Source organism: Dasypus novemcinctus, chromosome 4 (genome assembly GCF_030445035.2).
Source record: "Dasypus novemcinctus isolate mDasNov1 chromosome 4, mDasNov1.1.hap2, whole genome shotgun sequence".
Classification (NCBI taxonomy): Eukaryota; Metazoa; Chordata; class Mammalia; order Cingulata; family Dasypodidae; genus Dasypus; species Dasypus novemcinctus.
Window position 1 is genome coordinate 73,330,928 of NC_080676.1, and position 23,755 is coordinate 73,354,682.

General features: G+C 43.3%; 2 pseudogenes; both read right to left on the minus strand.

Moving 5' to 3' along the window:
• Positions 1–1,170: 1,170 nt before the first annotated feature.
• LOC101424819 (ATM interactor pseudogene) lies at positions 1,171–3,593 on the minus strand (annotated as a pseudogene).
• A 13,063-nt stretch (positions 3,594–16,656) lies between these two features.
• Positions 16,657–17,158, minus strand: LOC101430701 (ATP synthase subunit d, mitochondrial pseudogene; annotated as a pseudogene).
• Between the last annotated feature and the right edge of the window lie 6,597 nt (positions 17,159–23,755).

Sequence of the window (23,755 nt, forward strand, 5' to 3'; positions counted from 1 at the left end):
TCCTCCTCCAGGCAATGCCGACCCTTCGAGGCACCTCCTTGCTGAGGACCTCTTTCCTATAGTTTTTCCTTTCTCTTTTTGTTTATTTGTTTAATTAATTAGAGCAGTCGGAGGTTTACAGAAAAAGCATGCAGAAGGTACAGAGTTCTCATATACACCTCTCTCACACATATAGTTTTCCCTAGTATTCACATTTTGCATTAGTGTGGTACTTTTGTGACAATTGATGAAACGCTGTTATTATAATTATTAACTTTAGCCCACTCTTTATGTTGTATAGGTCTATGGATTTGTGTGTGTGTGGGGGGGGTAACTTAATGCAACCTAAAATTTCCCTTTTTATCCTTTTTCGAATATGCAATTCAGTAGTGTTATACTCACAAAGTTGTGCCTCCAGCACCATCATCCATTGCCAAAACTTTTATCACCCACACAGACACTCCATTCAAATTAAATATTAACTCTCCATTCACCTCCCCCACCTGACTCCTTGGCAACCTTCAAGTTTCTGACATTATGAAAATGCATATTCTGGTTATTTCATATCAGGGAGATCATACAGTGTGTGCCCTTTTGTGTCTGGCTTATTTCACTCAACATGATGTCTTCATGGTTCATCCATGTAGTAGCATGCATTATGACTTCTTTCCTTTTTATGGCTGAATAATATTCCATTGTATGTAAATTCCACATTTTATTTATTCATTCATTTGTTGATGGACAATTAGGTCACTTCCACCTTGTGACAATTGTGAATAATGTTGCTATAACATTGGTGTGCAAAAATCTGTTCAGGTCCCTGCTTTCAGTACTTCTGGGTATATACCTAGTAGTGGGATTGCTCAGTTAAACGGTAATTCTGTACCTAACTTTCTGAGGAATTGCCAAATTGCTTTCCATAGTGGTGGCAGTATTTTATGTTTCCACCAACAATATGTGAGGGTTCCTATTTTTCCAACATCCTCTCCAGCACTTGTTATTTTCCATTTATTTAATAGTAGCCATTCTGGTGGTTGTGAGGTGGTTTCTCGTTGTGGTTGTTTTTTGTTAGATCAACATCATACACTTGATAATACACTCACATTTATACACAGATTTCATGTTTACAAGTACAAAAGGCAAAGAGCCTCAAAGAATCTAATCATCTGCATAATCAACCACATTCAATAGTTAATACTGTTGTCCCAGCCCCCCATTGTCTAAATCCAGAAGACAACGGTAAATGCCATCCTGCACGTGGACCTTCACTTTTACAAGTTGGAGACTGTGTAGCTCTGCTCATGTCTGGGTTTCCACAGAACTGAACTGAGACTCCATCGTGTTCCAGGACAAACTGCTGTTTGAGTTTCATTGCTGGTGAAAAACAAACTCCATGGGTTTCAAAACCAGAATTCATGGTCTTTGTTCCGTACTGTTCAACTTTGCTTTCTAAAGCAGTAGGTTTTTAGCAGTGGAAATCCCTTCTGTTTGGTTTCTGTGTCAGATGAATTAGTGCTCCTGGAAAGGCTGGAGTGTTTCTGAATACTGCACAGAGAGCTACTGTCTAAGAAGAAGCGTAAGTCTGTGTCTGTGCATCAAGCATTTCAAGGCCTAAGAAGTTAGCCTTTCCCTTACCACTGTAGGACTGAGCAGAGGTGGCTGCAAGTAAAAAGTCAGTTTGGGTCTCTATGTCCAGGGATTCCAAGACTGGTTCAGTGTTCATATTTACTAAGTTCACTCTTTTCAATTTGATTTTGGATATTGGCAGCTGAAATATCAAAATCGATTCCAGGATTCTGGGTTGGGCCAGGTGGGAGCCGTGTGTTGGGTCCAGTGTTCGTGTCAGACAAAAGACTGCGATTACCCAGTGTCTGAGCTGGCAGGTTACTTGACAAGATGTTTTCTAAATCACTTAATAAATCTGTGATTTGGGTCTGATCATCTGTCCTGTTGGTTTTGTTTTTTTTTTAATTGTTTATTTGTTTCTCTCCCCTTCCCCCCCACCCCAGTTGTCTGCTCTCTGTGTCCATGCACCGTGTGTTCTTCTGTAACTGCTTCTATCCTTATCAGTGGCACCAGGAATCTGTGTTTCTTTTTGTTGCGTCATCTTGTTGTGTCAGCTCTCTGTGTGTGCAGCGCCATTCCTGGGTAGGTTCCATGTTCTTTCTCGCTGGGTGGCTCTCCTTAAGGGGTGCACTCCTTGCATGTGGGGCTTCCCTATGCAGGGGACACCCATGCGTGGCACAGCACTCCTTGTACGCATCAGTACTGTGCGTGGGCCAGCCCATCACTTGGGTCCAGAAGGCCCGGGGTTTGAACCGTGGACCTCCCATGTGGTAGGTGGATGCCCTATCCATTGGGCCACTTCCATTTCCCTCATCTGTCATGTTTTGTGAAGGACACATACTATTCTGTTCACTGACGTTTATAATTGGTACAGATTCCACAATATCTTGATGTAAAGTCTTAGTGTCGTTCTGAGGTGACAAACCATGTGTTTGTCTCTGCTACCAAACTGTTGCTTGTAATATTGTCTGTAGAAACCCTGTATGATGAATGGAGATTCTCAAAAATGTCTCCACACATCATTCCTAGGTCCATGTGTACCTGGTCGTCTGTGGAACTTAACGCTCCGCTGGTTTGCGTTTCTCTGGAGATCCTACCTGACTGGAAACAAGCATCTGAAAAAGCATCAGTCTAAGCAGCTATCGATGAAGTTGCTTTAGAACTGGGCAACAATGTTTGAGTGTGAACACTAATGGAACGCAAAACTTGAGAACCAAAGGTCAAAACAGTTTGAGGACAAGACGACACGGAGGAATCCGGGGCAGCCCGCTGTGCAGAGGGCATAAAGCTCTGTGAGGCGTGAGGCAGCTCCGTCTGCACATTGAAGAAAAGCTGCTCCTCTGACGTGTTCCCTAGTTGCTGAAAAGCAGTAGGTGGACCTTCACCCAAGTTCACTTGAACACCTGTGCTAATTGGCTCCTCAGCAACGGGATTCAGTCTTTGAGAGGGGCAGGCTCCCCTGAAGAGGGCAAGCCTCTGAATCTAGGCAGAGGATCAGGGGTCCTATGGACAAGGGAAGTGAGTGGACGGCGCCCAGGCTGAACCCTGATGATGGATGATTGACACCAACATCCACAGGCACAAAGACAGGCAGGCGCAGGAGAGAACTGCATGGCAGGCAGTTTAACCACAGCCACTTTGGATCTGTTGTAAAAGTCTTGTTTTCTGGCATTAGAGCTGCAAGAGGCCTCAAAGGAAGCTACTAGCTTTATTTCTGAGGTTTCTAGTTCTTGAGTGTCTGGTCTAGGGGTTGGTTTATTGATCAACAATTCAATGGTCTTTTCTGACAACTTCTGGTTGTTCATGGAGTTCTCCTTTTTGCTTTTCTTACTAGGTGATTCTCTGGGTTCAGCAGGGATCTCATGGCCAGTTTGGTAGAAGTGTAACTGCAAGACAGGTCTGTTGGCGTCAGGGCAGCCACAGGTGCACCGAATGGTCTTGCCACAGATTTCCACACATCTTTTCAAGTCCCATTCAGTATTATACGAATCGCTGCACTTACTACATTTGTGCTTTTCAACATACATTTTCATAAAGTGCTGTTTTACAAGAGTGAATTGAGAAAAATGGTCTGTCGGAGCATCTAGGCATCCTTCAATTGGACAACATTAGAATTTCCATACAGTTTTAAAATCTTGTCTTATTGTTGGATTTACTATCCCGTCCTGCAGTCAGTGACTCTTGAGCAGGTGCATGTTGAGTACGGGCTGTTGGGCAGGATCTTGCCACAGTGTGCATGGTACACAGGGTATTGGTGTGCACAGCTGGGAAAGCTTGGTTGCCAATGGCTGGATCAGCTCCTGGGCCAGGGCACAGAGCCACGTGTCCCACTGCTGCCACCTCAGAGGCCGCCAGGGCTCCTGTGGAGCTCTCATGGTTTCTATTTGAATTTCCCTAATGGCTAATGATCTTTTAATGAATTTTTCAGCCATTTGATTATCATCTTTGAAAAAATGCCTATTTATGTCTTTTCCTCATTTTAAATATTGAGTTGTTTGTCTTTTTGTTATTGATTTTTAGGAGTTCTTTATGTATTCTGGATATTAAACTCTTATCATATGTATGGTTTCCAAATATTTTCCCCCATCTGTAAGTTGTCTTTTTACTTTCTTAATACAGAAATGTTAACTTTTTATTAAATCTCATTTGCTATTTTTTCTTCTGTCACTCATGCTTTTGGTATAAAGTCTAAGAAACTGCTGCCTTACACAGTTCTGAAGATGTTCCCTATGTTTTCTTCTAAGAGTTTTATTATTTTAGTTCTTATATTTAGATTTTTGTATATGTTGGAGATATGGGGGTCCATTTTATTCTTTTGCATATGGATATCCAGTTCTCTCAGTACCATTTGTTGAAGAGACTATTCTTTCCCAATTGAGTAGAATTGGCACACTTGTAAAAGATCAATTGGCTTAAGGGGTGAAAGTTTATTTCTGAACTTTCAGTTCTTTTCCATTGGTCTATATATTTGTCTTTGTGCCAGTACCATGTTGTATTGGCTATGGTAGCTTTGTAATATGCTTTTTAAAAATTAATTTATTTTATTTTATTTTATATGGTCCTGGGGCCAGGGAATGAGCCTAAGACCTCATATATGGGAAGCCATCATTCAACCACTGAAGTATATTGGCTCCCCTGAGCTGGTTTTTTTTTTTGTTGTTGTTGTTGTTTGTTTGTTTAAAAGGCACCGACTTCCCATGTGGGAAACAGGCACTCAACTTTTTGAGCCACATCTGCTCCCCAGTAATAAGGTGTTTTTTTTCCATTTTTAAAAAATGTATTGAAGTATGTCACTCATACATAAACATACATAAACAATAAGTGTATATTAATAGTTGTGGACTAACAAAACAAACATACATAACATCATACAGGATTCTCACATCACACCCAGCCACAAATACCTTGCGTTGTTGTTAAATATTTTTAACTAATGTTTAAAGAGCATTATCAAAATATTACTACTAACCAAAGTATTTTTCCCCAAACCTACCCTATTAGTATTATCTTCATATCATTTATATACGATCATACATAAACAATAAGTGTATAGTAAAAGTTGTAAACTTATAAAGCAAACATGCATAACATATGGGGTCCCATACGTCAACCCTCCACCAACACCTCACATTGTCATGAGACGTTTGTTACAAATTATGAAAGAATATTGTTAAAATCTTACTACTAATTATAGTCTTTATCTTACATTTGGTGTATTTTCCCCCAGCCCATCCTATTATTTTTAAATATATTTTTATGACAGAAGTTGTAAACTTATAAAATAATCATACACATGTGCGTAATTCCCAAACAATACCCCTCTATCAACACACCACACTGTGGTGGAACATTTGTTACAGATTATAAGATAATATCATCCAATTGTTACCACATCCATAGAGTACATTTGGCACACAGTTTTCATACTGCCCCATTATCAACACAGTACATCTTTGACATAGATGTAAGAATATTACATTATTACTGCTAACCACAGTCCTAAATCACTTCAGTTGTTTTTTCCCCATGCTTCTCCACATTCCCACTACCCTGCAATAGTGATGTACATTTGTTCTAGCTAACAAAGGACACTCTTGCATCTGTACCATCAACCACAACTCTCATCCACCTCTGGGTTTACTGTGCTATTCAGTTCCTAGCTTATTCTCTATCATTCTGTCAGTTGGCATTCACATACCTATACTACCATTTTCAGCCACATCCCCATTTATAAACTGGCTGTTACTATGTGTTACCATCCGCTCTATTCATTTCCACAGTTTTACAGTAAAGGTAATTAAAATTTATACATACATTAAACATCAGTAGTCCATCTCAGTCCTCTTAATCTACCATCTACCATCAGGTCCTGAAGATATTTTCCTATAATTTATTCTAGAAGCTTTATGGTTCTTGCTTTTATATTAAGGTTTTTAATCCATTTTTTTTTTTTTTAGGTTACGTGTGAGATAGGGGTCCTCTTTCCTTCTTTTAGCTATGGATATCCAGTTCTTTGAGCATCATTTGCTGAATGGATTGTTTTGCCTGAGCTGTGTGGGTTTGACAGGCTAGTCAAAAAGCATGTGACTATACATGTGAGGGTCTGTTTCTGAAAACAAATTTAGTTCCACTGGTCTATGTGTCTGTCTTTGTGCCAGTACCATGCTGTTTTTACCACTGTAGCTAGGTAATGTGGTTTAAAGACTGGAGATGAGAGTTTGCTTTTCCTTTTTAAGATATTTCTGGTTATTCAGGACCCTTTACCCTTTCAAGTAAATTTGAGAATCATGTTTTCAAATTTAAAAAAATTCTAGTGGAATCTTTATCGGGATTGCATTGAATCTCTCTGTCAATTTGAGTAGAATTGACATCTTAATAATATTTAGTCTTTCAATCTGTGAGCATGGAATGTTCTCCTATTTAGGCTTTTTTGGATTTCTTTTAATATTGAGTTGCGGTTTCCTCTGTAATAACTTTTTAAAATCAGGAAATGTGAGTCCTCCAACTTTGTACATTGTTGTTTTTGTTTGGTTTTGTTTCTTGCTCATTGTCTGCTCATTGTCTGTTTTTTCTTTAAGAGGCACGGGGAACCAAACCTGGGACCTCCCATGTGGGAGGCAGTCACTAAACTGCTTGAGCTACGTCTGCTTCTTGCTTGTTTTGTTTTTGCTTGTTGTCTGCTCATTGTGTTTTGTTTGTCTTCTTTAGGAGGCGCCAAAATAGAACCCAAGACCTTCCCATGCGGGAGGTGGGCACACAACTGCTTGAGCCACGTCCACTTCCTGAGTCCTCTAACTTTGTTCTTCTTTGAAATGAAATGGTTTAGCTAACTGGAACTTCTTGCCCTTCCAAATGAAATTTGAAGATTGACTTTTTCATTTCTGTGAAGAAGTCTGTTGGGATTGCATTGATTCTGTATATTGCTTTGGGTAGAATTGACACAATATTTAGTTTTCCAATCTATAAACACAGAATGTCCTCCCATTTATTAATTTATTTTTCTAGGTCTTCTTTGATTTCTTTCAGCAATATTTCATAGTTTTCCATGTACACATCCTTGGTTAAAGTTATTCAGTGGTGACAGTGGGCATCCTCATCTTGTTCCTCAGGAGGGAACCTTCAGTCTGTCACCATTAAGTATGATGTTAGCTGTTGGTTTTTTTGTTTTGTTTTTGTTTTGTTTTTGTTTTTTTATTTCTCTCCCATTCCCCCAACCCCCAGTTGTCTGCTTCTCTGTGTCCACTCGCTGTGTGTTCTTCCGTCTTCTGTGACTGCTTCTATCCTTATCAATGGCACCAGGATCTGTGTTTCTTTTTTTGTTGCATCATCTTGCTATGTCAGGTCTCCATGTGTGTGGTGCCATTCCTGGGCAGGCTGCACTTTCTTTTGCACTGGGCGGCTCTCCTTATGGGGCGCACTCCTGCACGTGGGGCTTCCCTATGTGGGGGACACCCCTGCATGGCATGGCACTCCTTGCACGTATCAACACTGCACATGGGCCAGCTCCACACGGGTCAAGGAGGCCCGGAATTTGAACCATGGACCTCCCATGTGGTAGGCGGACGCCCTATCCATTGGGCCAAGTCCACTTCCCAGCTGTCAGTTTTTCATATATGCCTTTTATCATGGTAAGGATGCTTCCTTCTAATCCTGGTTTCAGAGTGTTTTTGTCAGGAAAGGATGCTAAATTTTATTAAATGACTTTTTTGTGTCAATTGAAATGATCATGTTTCTTTTTCCTTCCCTCTATTGAGTTATATAATGCATTAATTAATTTTCTTATGTTTCCTGTAGTTCTTTCTTATACCAAATGTAATTTTCTGCTCTATAGTTATAAAAATACTTTGTTGTTTTCTTGTGATTATAGAACTCTTGAAAAATATAAAAATATATACTTGGATTTTTATTAATTATAAGGAAAAAAAAATACTACTGATAAATCCACACCCTGGACATAAATCCACTCTTATTTTTTAGTATATTTCCTTCTATATTTTTTTCTGTACTTCAATCCATATATATATTTGTAATTTGCATCACCCTGTGCCCTCACTTTGGGGTGCTGATTTCATCACTTACCATCAATAATGCCATTTCCCAGAAGTCTCTAGAGAAAAACATCCCAGCATTACCTCTCAGCTCCTTGCTCCCTGGCAGGGTTTGGTGACTGCCTCACTGGAACAACTGCCCAGTGGAGACAGGTGTCCTTCCCCTAAAAAGTGATTCTGTCCTGAAAAATCATCAAGGAAGAATTCCTCAGCTGTGGAACATAAGCTGTAATGGGGAAGAGCACTTGGAGGGGGAGGACATGAAGTCAGGTTGAAACTGTGGCAGACCCTACAACCCTGGGTTTTCTTTTTTTAGAATCATTATCAGTGCCTGTTGGGGATCGAATCATGTCCCCCACAAAAGACAAGTTCAAGTCCTAATCCTGGTTCCTGTGGATGTGAACCCATTTGTAAATAGGACCTTTGAAGATGCTAATATTAATTAAGGTCTGGATTCATTTGTGAGTAAGATCTTCTGTGGTGGTTTGGAACTGTATGCACCCCAGAAAAACATGTTTTTAAATCGAATCCATCCCTGTGGCTGTGAACCCCTCGTAAGTAGGATCTTTTGATAAGGCTACTTCAGTTAAGGGAGGACCCACCTCAGTCAGGATGGGTCTTAATCCTATTGCTGGAGTCCCTTATAAACAGAATGAAATTCAGACAAAGAGAAAGCCACAGGAAAAAAGAAGCTAAAAATCAGTGAAACCCCAAAGAGAAGAGAGAAGCCAGGAGAGGCTGCCATATGCATTGCCATGTGACAGAAGAGCCAAGCACCAAAGATCATTGGCAGCCAGCCCTGAATGCCAGTGTTCAGGAAGAAAGCATCTTTTTGATGACACCTTGCTCTGGTCTTTTTCCCAACCTCAGAACTGTGAACGAATAAATTCCCATTGTTGAAGCCAACCCATTGCATGGTATTTGCTTGAACAGCCAAGGGAAACTAAAACATCTTTAGAAAAATTTTAAAAATCTTAAGATCCAATTTAGATGAGGCCTAACTGAATCAGTGTGGGCCTTACTCCAGTATGGCTGAAATCCTTATAAAGGAAAGTGGACCTGGAAGTAAAAGCCAGAGAGAGAGATTGCCTTGTGATGGAGGAGTGCCAGTACCAGAAAGCATGGCCTTGCTGTCATCTCGATTTTGGACTTCTGGCCTCCAAAACTGTGAGCCAATAAATTCCTGTTGTTTAAGCCAAATCATTGTGTGGTATTTGTCATAGCAGCCTGGGAAACTAAACCATTGCCTATCTCTTACTTTGGGCGCTGCAGACACTGTACCATTTCCATTTACCAGGTCTGACTCTGTACACATCTCATGGATCTGCCTCATTTGCATTTCTAATAAGATGATTGTCATTTGGCTTGGCTTTGTTGCAGGTAATTCACATACTAAAAACTAGATGGTTCTGACTGGATTCCCCTCAAAAAGCTTGGCCCATGATGGATTCTCTGAGTTGGGTGTAAGTGGTTCCTACCTTCTGGACCCCTGGAGGTTGTAGAGATGCAGCGTGGCTTGTATAGAAAGGGCTTTGGGTCATGTTTACGTGACTCACTCAGCCTAGAGAGAGTCTCAGTCTCTGTCCCCATCCAGTCTTCTTAGATAACCTGGCACTGCCAGGCCATGCAGCCAGATGCAGGCCCCCAGGTAGGCCCCCCCAGCCCAGAGGATCCAGGCACAGCAACCCCTGAGAGGGCCCAAGCCCAGGATCCACCTTCGTCAGCTTCCCACATTTCTCATAAGCCCAAGTTATGTAAAACCATTGGCTTTCCTCTGATTTATCATCATAATCCCCAGGACCTTCATTTTTCAAGTGTCCCTTGAATCAGCATTCCTTGGAGACCCAAGATCTTTTTTGACAAGATCAAAACCTCACAAACGGGAAGCGGACAAGTCTCAACTGTTAGAGCGTCCACCTACCATATGGAGGGTCCAGGGTTTGATACCCAGGGCCTCCCGACCCATGCGGTAAAGCTGGCCCACATGTAATGCTGCCGCACCTAGGAGTGCCATGCCATGCAGGGTGTCCCCTCGTAGGGGAGCCCCACACACAAGGAGTGCACCCTGCAAGGAGAGCCGCCCTGCATGAAAAAAGCACAGCCCACCCAGGAGTGGTGCTGTACACATGGAGAGCTGACGCAGCAAGATGACACAAAAACAACAAAGAGACACAGTTTCCTGGTGCCGCCTGACAATGCAAGTGGACTCAGAAGAACACACAGCGAATGGGCACAGAGCAGACAATGGGGGGAAAGTGGAGAGAAATAAAATAAATCTTAAAAAAATGCAAACAAAAATCCTCACAATGCTTTCCTATTTCACACAGAGTTAAATCTTAAAATGGCCATCCCCTCCAGCCCTACAGAACTACCAGTTATTCTTCCAGCACACCAGGCACGCTTCTGCCATACCAGGCATGCTTCCTCCATGCCAGGCGTGCTTCTGTTTCAGGGCCTTTGACGGGCTGTCTCCTGTGCCTGCAATGCTCTTACCTTAGGTATGCATTTTCCTAACTTCACTTCCTTCTAGTCTTCTCAATGAAGCCTGCCTTTTCCCCTAAATCCTACTCTTTCTTTTTTTCCATAGCTCTTGCCACCTTCTAACACACTGGATAATCAATCTATTTATTACCTCTGATTTCCACTGTCAACCCCCTTGCACTAGAATACAGGCTCTGTGAGGGCAGGGATCTCAATCTCTTTTGACATTGATGCACCTCAAGTGTCTGGAATAGTACCTGGCATGAAGTAGGTGCCCAGTAAATATTTATAGATCAAATGAATGAAAGGTATTCATAATGCTATCTGTTTATAGGGGGAAATTCCTGATGGATGAGTTAAGTGTACTTTTATTGGGAATCAGAGGCAAAATCAGATGGAGCATGTCTACCATGATCCTGAAGCTACCAGTTTTTTTTGAATCTTGGCTCATTCTCTCACTCTGCCTGGTCTGGAAGTGAGGAGAAAGTGTACTGTGTGTGTACACTACACCTCTACCTGCAATGTGAGGCCTTCCTGGAGATTTACAAGATAAATGGGTAGGGGAGCAGATGTAGCTCAAGTGGTTGAGAGACTGCTTCCCACATATGAGGTCCCAGGTTCAATCCTCGGTACCTCCTGAAACCAACCAACCAACCAAAAAAACACAAAACAAGATAAATGGGCAGAGATGCCCTTGACCTGCCTTCACTCCTATCTTAGACCAGTTAGGTTTGGCCTCTGGAGAACTTCCTGAACAACCACAGGGAATGAGGCACTAGTCCAGATACTAAGAGGGCCTATAGAATCACCCTCTCTGAACATGCTTTTTTCCCTGGGTCTAGTTTGTTGTGTCTTGGAATAAAGAACTGGGATAAATTAAATGATGCCCCAAAAGTTCTTGAGGCATCTGGGATATGGTGGAAAGAGTATATTTTGTAGGCAGAAGATCTGGGTATCACTTGGTGAGTGATAGGTTATGAAACCTCTCTGCAGTATGTACAAGACAGGGCCCCAAAGATGCCCCTGCCCAAGTCCCTGGCAATATGTAACAGTATGTGGCAAAAAAGACTTTGCAGATGGGATTCAAGTTATGAACTTTGAGATGGGGAGGATATTCTAGATTGTCCAGGTAGACTTGATCTAAACTCAAAAGCAGAGAATGTTCTCTGGCTAAAGACAGAACGCTGTTGATAGAAAAGAGGAGGTTAAAGAGATTAAAAACATGAGAAGGACTCAGTTATTTCTGGCTTCAAAGATGAAGAAAGGGGAGCACAAGCTATGGGATGCAGCAGTTTCTATAAACTAAGAATGCTCCCCACTCACAGCCAGCAAGGACACAAGAACCACAGTCCTACGCCACATCGATCTGAATTCTGCCAGTGGGCTTGGAAGCAGATTTATCTCCAGAGCTTCCAAAAAGGAATGCAGCCCTGCCTACACCTGAAAATCCAGAGCAGAAAGCCGGCTGAGACAGGCTGTGCCTGGACTTCTGACCTTCAGAACTATGAAATAAAACTTTCGTATTGTTATAAACCTAAATTTGCAGTAATTTGTTATAGCAGCAATAGAAAACTAATAAGCTCTCTGAGCCTTAGTTTTCTTTTCTCAGCTGTAAAATGGAGTTAATAACTATGGTATCCATCTTGCTTCAATTGCTGCAGTGACTAAATGAAATACTACCTAGGAAGATGCTTTGCAAACTGGGAAGTACTCTATAAGATAAGACTATACATTTCTGTAATTAATTATCCTTTTCCTTAAAAGTTGTAGGCTTATCTCTCAGCCTGAAGAAAGGCAAAAGAGAAGAGAGAGAATCTCAGCCAACTCCTTGGTAGAGACAAGGATTCAAGGTATATTCAATAATAGTGGTGGCCATCAAAGAACACTATCAAGAAAATGAAAAGGTAGCCCACAGAATGGGGGAAAATATCTGTAAATTGGGTATCTGATAAGAGTCTTGTATCCAAAGCATTATATACAAAGAACTCTTACAACTCAAAAATAAAAAGACAAACATTCCTCTGAATCACAAAAACACATTATATTACAATATTCCAAAAAACCTTAGATAATTTCAGTAGCAATGCTAAGTACAAAATCACATCAAAGCAGTTATAGGAATACAGTTGTCATGGGGCAAATTCCCCCTCTGACTGTGAAACTTACTAAGCAAGTTATATGCCTCCAGCATACAGTAGGCACAGACATAGGATAAACATTTGCATTACTATAAGGAGAATTTAGGAGAGAAACATGCATTGTGGGCCCCCAACATTGCTGAAAAGCTGCAAGGCATACTCCATTAGATTTCAAAGTCTGAGAGTCATCCTTCAAATGAAGGTTTCTTCTTCACCTTGGAGTCTCATGGGGATCTACCCTTTCCACAGGCTTGCCCAATGGCCATTTTCTTGGTTCCACCCTCATCAAGTGTCTGGGTGGTGACCAAGCTCCAGTCCTCACCCTCCAAGAACATTGGGATGATGGTCACACTTAATCTCTGGGGGACAGTCTCAACCCCCTTAGAACAGTGAGGTGGTGGCAACATTCACCCTAATCTCTGGCATATAGGCCCAACCCCCTCCTCAACCACCAGGGAATGCACTCTATCTGTAGCCTGGGGCTACACACTATCCCTGAACAGCAGGCTGGAACATCCACCCTCTTCAAATTCCTGGGAAAACTCACCCACTCCATAAAATGGGTAGGGTCCCTTGGCCAAAGGAAATGTCTTAATTCCAGACCTCAGCATCTATGGTTTTCCTCTTAAAGTCATTTCCCCTTCATCTCTCCCCTCCATGTCCCTTTTAGTCCAGACCAACAGTAGTTTTATTCATACAGATCCTGCAGGAAGCAGGGGTCCAAGCCATTAGACAGTTAAGACTTTCCACAAGTCTTTCCTGGATAACTGCATTTTCAATCCTGATTTGCAAGTTCCAAGTTAATTCCTCAAATGGGGCACCATTGTCTGGGGGCTTGATTTCCAGAAGCTTGGAATTTCCAGGATCTGTCTCTATGCTCAACATTTCAGTTATCAGCTTATCTCCTTCCTCTAACAGTTTGCTATAACCTGCAAGGAGAAGCCAGGCCGCTTTTTCCACATTTATTTTGGAAACCTCCTTGGCTAAATGCCTGAGCTCATCATTTTCAAATTCTGCCATGCATATTTACTTAGTCAATCTTGCTAAGTTCTCTGCAACTTCAAAACACAGATCACCTTTCCTCCAGTTTCCAGTAATAGTTCCTTCATTTCCTTCTAAATCCTCATCAAAAATCTCTTTAGCCTCCATATTCCTAACAACAGTTTCTTCAGAGCAATCTAGGCCTTTTCCATCAAGCATCTCACAATTCCTCCAAAAAAATACCCCTTATCCATTTATTAAACCATTCCAGTATTTTTGGTAATAACAACAGTACAACCTCACTCTTCTGGTACCAATTGCTGTATTAGTCTGCCAAGGGGATGCAGAAGCAAATACCAGAAATCTGTTGACTTTTATAAAGGGTATTTATTTGGGGTAAAAGATTACAGTTACAAGGCTTTAAAATGTCCAACTCAAGGTTGCTTTCTCACCGAAGTCAATTGCCACATGTTGAAGCAAGATGGTCGCTGATCTCTTGCTAGTCTCTGCCTTCCCTCTAGGCTTCCTCTTCCTCTTTTTTTTTTTTTTTAAAGATTTATTTATTTATTTAATTCCCCCCCCCCCCCCCCCCTCCCCTGGTTGTCTGTTCTTGGTGTCTAATTTGCTGCGTCTTGTTTCTTTGTCCGCTTCTGTTGTCGTCAGCGGCACGGGAAGTGTGGGCGGCGCCATTCCTGGGCAGGCTGCTCTTTCTTTTCACGCTGGGCGGCTTTCCTCATGGGCGCACTCCTTGCGCGTGGGGCTCCCCCACACGGGGGACACCCTTGCGTGGCACGGCACTCCTTGCGTGCATCAGCGCTGCGCATGGGCCAGCTCCACACGGGTCAAGGAGGCCCGGGGTTTGAACCGCGGACCTCCCATATGGTAGACGGACGCCCTAACCACTGGGCCAAAGTCCGTTTCCCTCCTCTTCCTCTTGAGGCTCCATGGGCTCAGCCTCCTGAGGCTTCATGTGTAAGTGAAGCCCTCTTTCTCCTGGCATAGGGCTTGTTTCTTAATGGGCCTCCTATATCAGTCCCAGCTCTCTTCCCAACCTCAGCTGTAAGCTATCAAGCAAAATGGCTCATCTCTCCCTGGGGCTTTAGCTGTTTGAGTCCTCTCCTTTCTGTCACATGGCAGGATCAAAAAATGACAGAGCTCTCTCTTTCTGTGGGTCTTCTTGGGTGCGTGTCCTTTTATATCAGACCCAGAAGGGGGCAGGGACTCAACCTGAGTCACACCCACTGATGTAGTCAAATCAAAAAAGCCCTAATTCACGAAAAGGCAGGCCACTCAGTGGGGGAAAATATTTGGCAATTACATATCTCATAAGGGTTTAATTATCCATGATATATAAGGAGATCATACAACTCAACAATAGATAGACAAAGTATCTGATTAAAAAAATGGGCAAAAGACAACTGTCCAAAGAAGAAATATAAATGGCGAAGAAACACATGAAAAAATGTTCAACATCACTAGCCATCAGGAAAATGCAAACCAAAACTACAATGAAATACCATTTCACACCTATTAGACTGGCTACTATTAAAAAGCTGGAAAGCTGGAAAAGTTCAAGAGGATGAAGAGAGATAGGAAACACATATTCACTGTTGGTGGGAATGTAGAATGGTACAACCACTGAGGAGGACTGTGTGGCAGTTGTCGAGGAAGTTGAATACAGACTTGCCATGGGACCTAGCAATACCATTGCTAGGTATATACCCAAAAGAACTGAGAGCAGTGACACGAACAGATATCTGCACCCCGATGTTCATTAGCAGTGTTATTCACAATAGCCGAAAGTTGGAAACAACCCAGGTGTCCGGCAACCAATGAATGGATAAACAAATTGTGGAGTATACACACAATGGAATTTTATGCAGCTGCAGGAGAAATGAAGTCGTGAAACATATGACAACATGGATGAACCTGGAGGACATTGTGTTGAGTTAAGCAAGACAGACACAAAAGGACAAATACTGTATGATTGCCCTCCTATGAACTAAATATATTATATGAAATATAAATACATTATGTAAAATATGAATATGGGTAGAGTTGCAGATATAAGACTATTTTTCTTTGTAGCTGAACAAATGTAAGTTAATAGTACAAAACATTAATATCTGTCCCCCAAAAAATTATACTAAATGAAGGAGACCACAGAGTACACAGAGTACTACACATTGTATAATTCCATACATATAAAATGTAAATATAAATCAATTTATAAAGAAGAAAGTATATTAGTGGTTGTGTAGATCTGAGGAAGGAAAGCTAAGGAGTGTGGAGTCTTTCTTTTTGGAGTAATAAAATTGTTCTAAAATTTTTGAGATGATGCACATACAATATTGTGATTATACCAAAAGCCATTGATTATACATTGTGGATTGAATAGCCAGAAACAGCAGCTATGCACATGGGAGAAGCATAGAGAGATTGAGAGGTAAGGAATTTTCTTGTTTTTTTGTCTGTTTTTGTTTATTATTATTATTGAAATAATGAAAATGCTCTAATACTGATTGAAGTGATGAACGCACATCTATGTGATTATAGCAAGTACCATTGATTGCACACTTTGGGTGAATTGTATGTTTATTAATATGTATCAATAAAATTGATTTGTTTAAAAAAAATCCTAACTCAATCTTAACAGGAATCTAATCAAAGACATCTCAGCTGAATTTAAATGTACTCAAAGGGTATCACACTCAGAGGAATAGTTTACAAACATATTCTTTATTTTTTGGAGGATTCATAAAATAACCTCAAACTGCAACAATGGGTAGAGGATTTGACTAGCCATTTCTTCATATAAGCTGTACAGATGGCCAATGGGCACATGAAAAGATGCTCAATATCATTAGTCATTAGGAAAATGCAAATTGAATCCAGATAAAAATCATGAAGATGGCTATAATTTTTTTAAATATTATCATTCTTATTTTTAATACCCAGAGTTTGTAATGTGAGGGCCAGAGAATCCTCCCAGACTCAATTTTATAAATTTTCAATTGGCTGATGAGGCCAATAGGGATACTTTGTCTTGTCTAATTTGGTTTCAGGGAAGGCTTCATTCAAGTCTCAATGGTCATCTGATCAAATGGAATTATGTTCCTCATCTCCTCCAGCAGTTTCTCATATTCCTCAATCCTGGCTTTCGAGAGATTCAAAAACTTGGCACAACTTTTCACATCTTCTTTCTCTTCAGCATCCACCAGGGCAGTATATTTATCCACTGGCACAGGGACCTTCAGGGCATTAAACTTCTTCTCAAAGTAATCCACCAAGCCAGCCTTGACCACATTGGCCTTGTAGTAAGTCAGTCTATAGAGTAGCCAACCTGGTAGTGAGGGTCTCATTCCAGGACTTCAGAGCATTCGCAATGGTCTTTTGGTTCCGAGGTGTGATCTCCCCAAAAGCTACCCAATCGATGACTTTTAGCGCAAGTTTTTGCCCAGCCATCTTGGGATCCTTCACTGCCCCCCACCCCCCACCATCCTAGCCTATAATTTTTTTTTAAATTACATGTGTCAGTGAGGATGTGGGGAAATTGGAAACCTCATACACCATTGGTGGGAATGTGGAAAACAGTTTGTCAGTTCCTCAAAAAGTTAAGCATGGAGTGACCATATGACCCAGCCATTTTGCAACTAGGTATATATATATACCCAAGAGAATTGAAAACATATGTTGACTCAAAAACTTGTACACTGACGTTCAGAGTAGCATTATTCACAGTAACCAAAACGTGGAAACAGCCAAATAAATGTCCATAAACTGATAAATAATAAATAAAAATGCTATATCCTTACAATGGAATATAATTTTTTGGCCATAAAGAGAAATGAAGTACTGACACATGCTACATATGGATGAACCTTAAAAACACGTTGAGTAAAAGAAGCCAAGCACAGAAGACCACATATTGTATGATTCCATTTATATCAAATATCTAGAATAGGCAAATTTATAGGGACAGAAAGTGGATTAGTGGTTGCCAGGGATACAGGGTGAGGGGGAAATGGGAGTGATTGCTAATGGTTATGGGATTTACTTTAGGGTAATGAAAGTGTTCTAAAATTGATTGTGGTGATGATTGCCCAATCTCATGAATATACTAAAAGTCACAGGATTGCATACTGTAAAATGGTGAATTTTATGATAAGTGAATTATATCTAAAAAAAAAAAAAAAAGAATAGCAGTGGCAAGTTCTGACTTCCAGAGGTTAGATTAGCCCTAAGTCCTCCTTGACTGTATCCAAAGTCTCAGGGAAGTGAAGAGAGAAGGGGCCAGGGTCCGAGGGGTGAGGAACCCACTTGTGGCTATACTTTAGTTCATTCTTGGCCCTCAAAAGCCATGCTGCTGGGAAGCGGACTTGGCCCAGTGGTTAGGGTGTCCGTCTACCACATGGGAGGTCCACGGTTCAAACCCCGGGCCTCCTTGACCCGTGTGGAGCTGCCCATGCGCAGTGCTGATGCGCACAAGGAGTGCCCTGCCACGCAGGGGTGTCCCCCGCATAGGGGAGCCCCACGCACAAGGAGTGCGCCCCGTAAGGAGAGCCACCAAGCACGAAAGAGAGTGCAGCCTGCCCAGGAATGGTGCCACACACACAGAGGGCTGACACAACAAGATGACGCAACAAAAAGAAACACAGATTCCTGTGCGGCTGACAGCAACAGAAGCGGACAAAGAACACGCAGCAAATAGACACTGAGGACGAACAATTGGGAGGGCAGGGGGGAAGGGGAGAGAAATAAATAAAAATAAAATCTTTTTAAAAAAGCCATGCTGCTGAAAACCACACCCAAGGTGAGGTAAGGCCAGGCCTGTTAAGGTCTGAACCTTTGTGATAGACGCTTCTCCCGTGCAGCCCTTTTCTTCCCTTCTGCTTCAATTTAATTCAGCAAGCCTGGCTCTGCCATGCAGGATGAGGAGGCAAAGAGACTCTAGGGAAACGGGAGCCCCTCGCCTGGGCACTGTGTTCGTGGCCCCCCAGCCTCCACTGCTGCTTCAGTTAGGAGGGTACCCAGATCCCCGAGAGATGCCTGCCGCCCCTGGCATCCCCCTCGGCACCCTACCCTTCTTTCCCTGCCTGCTCTGTCCTGCGGGTTGAGGCTGGCTGTTGAAGGGGGTGGTTGCAAAGTCTACCTGGAGCCTGGCGTGGGTGGGGGGCCAGTCCCCTAGTGGTAAGCATGAGCAGAAGTGTCAGGAATTCTCTGGTGCTGAGCCTCCTGCCAAAGACCGAACAGCCTTAAGAGCAGGACTCCATGTTTCTAAGGCGGGAAGAGGCAATGGACAATGGGGCCTCTTTCCAGCTCCCGTGGGAAGGGCCAGCCCACAAGTGGCTGTGCAGAAAGAGGCCTGTCCCCACTGCCTCCAGAGGGGCAGCTCCAGCCCTCTGGGAAGCACCTCATAGGTCTCATCCGCCAAGTTAGAAGGAACCTCTGAAGCCATCTAGCACAACCCCATTGTCATACATTTGGGGAAACTGAGGCCCAGGGATCCCTGCATCACCCAGGCAGTTGCTGTGATGGCAGTGGCGAGATTTCAGACCTCATCACCCACCACAGTCCATGCATCATGCCTCCAGAAAGCTGCACCAAAAAGCAATGTCGAGTTTTCCCTAGGCCCCTATATCAGCCTGGATCTTTTCATCTAGACAGGGGCCAGGCCATCCTGTTTACTCTTAGTCAGACGGGGGCTTATCACAGAGGTAACCAAATTCTCTCATGATTAAATGAAAACAGCCCCGCTTCCAGATATTCATCCATTTATTTATTATTTATGCCACACCTACTTCCAAAAAGTATTTGCGGTGGCTCATAATAAAAGCCACACATACAATAAAACTTTTCAAACATCTAGTCCAACCCTTTCATGATTTTCAGACGGTGGGAGGGATTTTTTTTAATTTTAAGGGCAAAAGAAGTCTTGGGCCTCAGGAACTTGAGAGTCAACTCTAGCGTGGACATTTAATGGTGTCTGGTGAAGTAGAGCAGTTAAAAATGGAGCAGCTGGTGGAGGGCAGGGGCCAGGGAGCGGACAGGGCAGTCATCCACAGGCCAAGAGCAAGTGTCGGAGCCACACTCAGGAATCCATTCATCCTCTATCTAAGCAGCCCTGGTGAGAACCTGCTTTGTGACAAGCTCTCTTTGGAGATGAACAGGACGTAATCCCTGCCTTTGAGGAACAAGCAAGTGACAGCACTGGTGTGGGCAACTACATGACACATATCCAATTCCCTTGGTCTTGCCTGTCTCCTGGGCCCTTGGCTACTTGCTCATGGAGAACCCCTGCAGCCATATCTGCCACCATCTTACTTACTAAAACCATGGCTGTTCCAGCCCAGGCCTTCGTGTCTACATCTGGGGCTAGGTATATTATTACTGAACAGAGTAGGGCAATCTTTGCTGGGGGGGCTTCTGGGAAAGACTTTCCTTCTGGAAAAAAAGGACACACTTTATGAGTAAAAGGTCTTTCTTCCCACCATCTTCCTTCCTTCCTGCATGTTGGCGTGTAAGGATGTGATGCTTGGGGCTACAGCCACTATCTCGTGGACACGAGGCAAGACACTCCCAACATTCTGAGGATGAGTGCTGGGAAGGGGCCTCGGTCCCTGATGACAGAGTCAAGCTGCTGAACGAACCCCAGAAGAATCTACCTTCAGTTGTTTGGGAGATAATTAAATGTTTTTATTGCTTAAGCCACTATTAGTCAGGAGTTCTGTTACTTACAACTGAAGGCACCCAAACTGATTTTTTTTAAAAAGAAAAAAAAACAACAACAACTCTGAAAACGTTGTGATCAGGATCAGATACAATACAGTGGTAGCAGGAAGGGTGGATACTCAGTTTGTACAGAAGGGTCATAAAAGTTGTCTCACAAAACACCACCAAGGAGGGTCTTGAGAAAAGAGCATGAGTTTGTTAGGCAGGCAAGGGGCGGGGACATGCCAAGCAGTAGGATAGCTTGCAAAAAGGCACAGGGGCCAGAAGGAGGGAGCAGGTGAGAGGGGCTGCTCAAGAGAGGGTCGAGAGGTGAGAAGGCATCTGGAGAGGTAAGCAGGACACAGGAGCCCTGAAGCCAGGACAAGAAGCGTGGACTTTGTCGAGTGGGCAGTGGGGGCCAGCGAGCACACGTAAGGGTCCAGCTGTCGGCACTGGAAGAAGGTCAGCGGGCTAAGCATCAAGGTGATCGGGCCACATGAAGAAGAGGGAGCTGCTGGGAGCAGGCTGAAGAGGCCCAGATCCACCAAGGGGAAGCCTCATCAGCATCAAAACTTGGTCACTGAAAAATGTCCCACCTTTGGGGGGGCTTCTCTACAGATGCCTTGCTCTGCAGGAACCGGTCACCCTGATGGTGGGAGCAGAGTGTCGATCGAGCAAACAATCAGCAGCAGCTCTGTTGAGAAACTTCAGAAAGAATGTGCTGTGGGCTAGAACGTCAGAGCATCTAGCCAGACCCTTCATTGTCAAGATGAGAAAACAGGCACCGAAAAAGGATATGGCCCGACCAGGCCACACAGCCAGCTAGAGGCAGGGCAAGACAGGAACCCAGTTATCCAGATCCTTGGGTTGAGCATTCAGACCTACTACCCCTCAGCTCCTCTCGAAACTGGCCATGGAGCAAACAGAGCACAAACTGAGAACCTCCTAGAAGAGGATAGCACAGCCAGGTCTCCCTCCAGACAAGGAGAAGAAGGAGCAATGGCATTTGAAGCTTGTCCCTCAGAGTGAGGAAGGTAAAGCCAGAATTCCTTAAGCTCAGACTGATGACTTTTCATACCCTTTCAGAATTCCTAAGAAACTAAACTTTTATTTAAAAAAAAAAAACAAGCTTTGAAATTGTTTGAAGATAGGTATAAGTCAAGTCTGGTGAGGCGATAGTTTGCAGGTATTTTGAAACAAACTGGAGACCTCATCCTAATTTGAAAGGGTTTGATCATAGACCACAGATGAATTTGTTAGCACCCCGCTGGGTCAACACACCCACCCCAGAGTGTGATGAGACTGCTCCCGTCGCAGGGTCCTCACGTACAGGACCAACGGAGAATGTTGAGAGCAGCAAGATGGAGATGGTTCGAATCCCAGCTCCATCACTTAGCTGCAGTCAGCAAGTGACTTCCCCTCTCTGTGTCTTGGTTTCTTCAGCTGTAAAATAGGGATAATTACAGTCACCTGCAGTAACCATCGCCTGGCAGATGCTGAGACAGGCTGAAGCTGAGGCCCCACCCCAAACCTACTGGAGCAGCATCTTCATTTTAACAAGATGTCCAGAGGATTCCAGCAAACAGTAAAGTTTGAGAAGCATTGGAATAGGCCACTGAAATGAGCACTGAAAGCACCTCCAAGTGGAGAGACTTTGGCTCCGTGGAGGCCACCTTGCCTCCCTTTGCAGCCAGGACCCTGAGAGCCCGCCTGGTCCTGAGACCAGGGCTTTTGGAGCTGCTGAGGTCTAGATGGCACTTCCATTTCCCTGTCCCCAGTATGAGTCGGAGGGGTGGCACATGGGAGACCTTAGTCTTGCCTGCATTTTATCTGGAACAGGGAATTGGTGGTGTATCTTGCATGGAGCCACCCGCTTTGCCCCGGGTGACCTGACATGAATCCCTTTAGCATTTAGAGCCAGAGGCAACTTCCTCAGGAACTTTCCGAAGGCCAGCCCACCAGGCCATGGAGGCGGTCATGGGACTGGCTGTGGGGATGACTAATCCTCAGCACCAGGTTCTGCAAGAGCTGGGGCTCAGCGGAAAGCCCTCGGCACGGCAGAGGGGGCACCATTCGTTTGTAAATTCTCTAGTAACATTTTAAAAAATAGGCGACACTTCTTTACTTAACCGGCTTAAACTGTTCCACCTGCTGTAGAAGCCAGGACAGCCTTGGTGCCACCATGAAATATTTGTGTGACTTCAGGCAAGTCACTATCTGTGGGCTCATGTGACATTAGAGGTAAAATTAGGGAAGTTTTCTTAGGTCCCTTCTCTCTGTATAGGAATAAGGGTAAATATGCCAGGATTGGTTGGTGGAGATCAGGTTCAGAAGGACCTGGAATGCCCAGCTTTGAAATTCAGACTTGATGCCCTCAATCTGGGCTGTCCAATAGGGTAATCGCTAGTCACGGGTGGTCATGAGCACTTGAAATGTGTCTACTCCGAACTGAGATGAGCTCTGGACAAACATACATCCCAGATTTTAAAGACGACTGAAAAAAGGTCTCATGAATGTTTTTATATTGATTATGTATTCAAATGACAATATTTTGAATATGTTGGGTGAAATAACATAAATCATTAAAAATAATTTTACCTGCTCTAAAAGATTAAGAATTATGTATGTAGTTTGCATTATAGGTCTATTGAACAATACTGCCCTAGCGCTAGCTAATGGCTTCCAATTTAACCACCTAGGAAAGAAGCAACTGGGAACAATAGAAGAGAGAATTCTACAGATAGCCGAAGGGAAGTTCCAGATTTTGCCTGCACTTGCGCAAAATGTCAGTGTTTGAATTATAACCTATTGTTTGAATTATAACCTATAACCAGAACACAATCTGGTGCTTTCTTTAGGCCTAGTTGGTTGAAAACCAGGCACAATCCCCTGGGGTGATCACCTGGCTGAGAGCGAAATAAAGAGCAAGAGTATAGAGATGTGTTGATGCTGAGAATGGTGTTGCAATAAATTTTCCTGACACAGCAAAAATTTCCCCTGGCATAGAAGGCAAAGCCTGGGCTTAGACAAACACTAAAACAGTGACAGAATGTGACCACCAGAAGTTCACAGGAAGGAAGATTGCCGCTATGGATCAGCTTCCTCTCGTGACATTCCCCTTTGTGGCTGTTTGCTGTGTGGATTTTGAGTCGTGCTCTGGATGCTGAGGCCTTCCCTTCTTGACTCCTGGCCTGACTGCTGCCATGTGGGTGACCCAGCCTGCATGACCCCTTCTCTTCCCCTGTGTGTCTGACCCTTGCCCTCTGGACGCCTGCCTGGGCAGGGAGCCAGGGTAGCAGTTGGAGTGAGGGTTACAAGGGTTCAAGAGTGGAAGAGCATTTGCTCGCACTC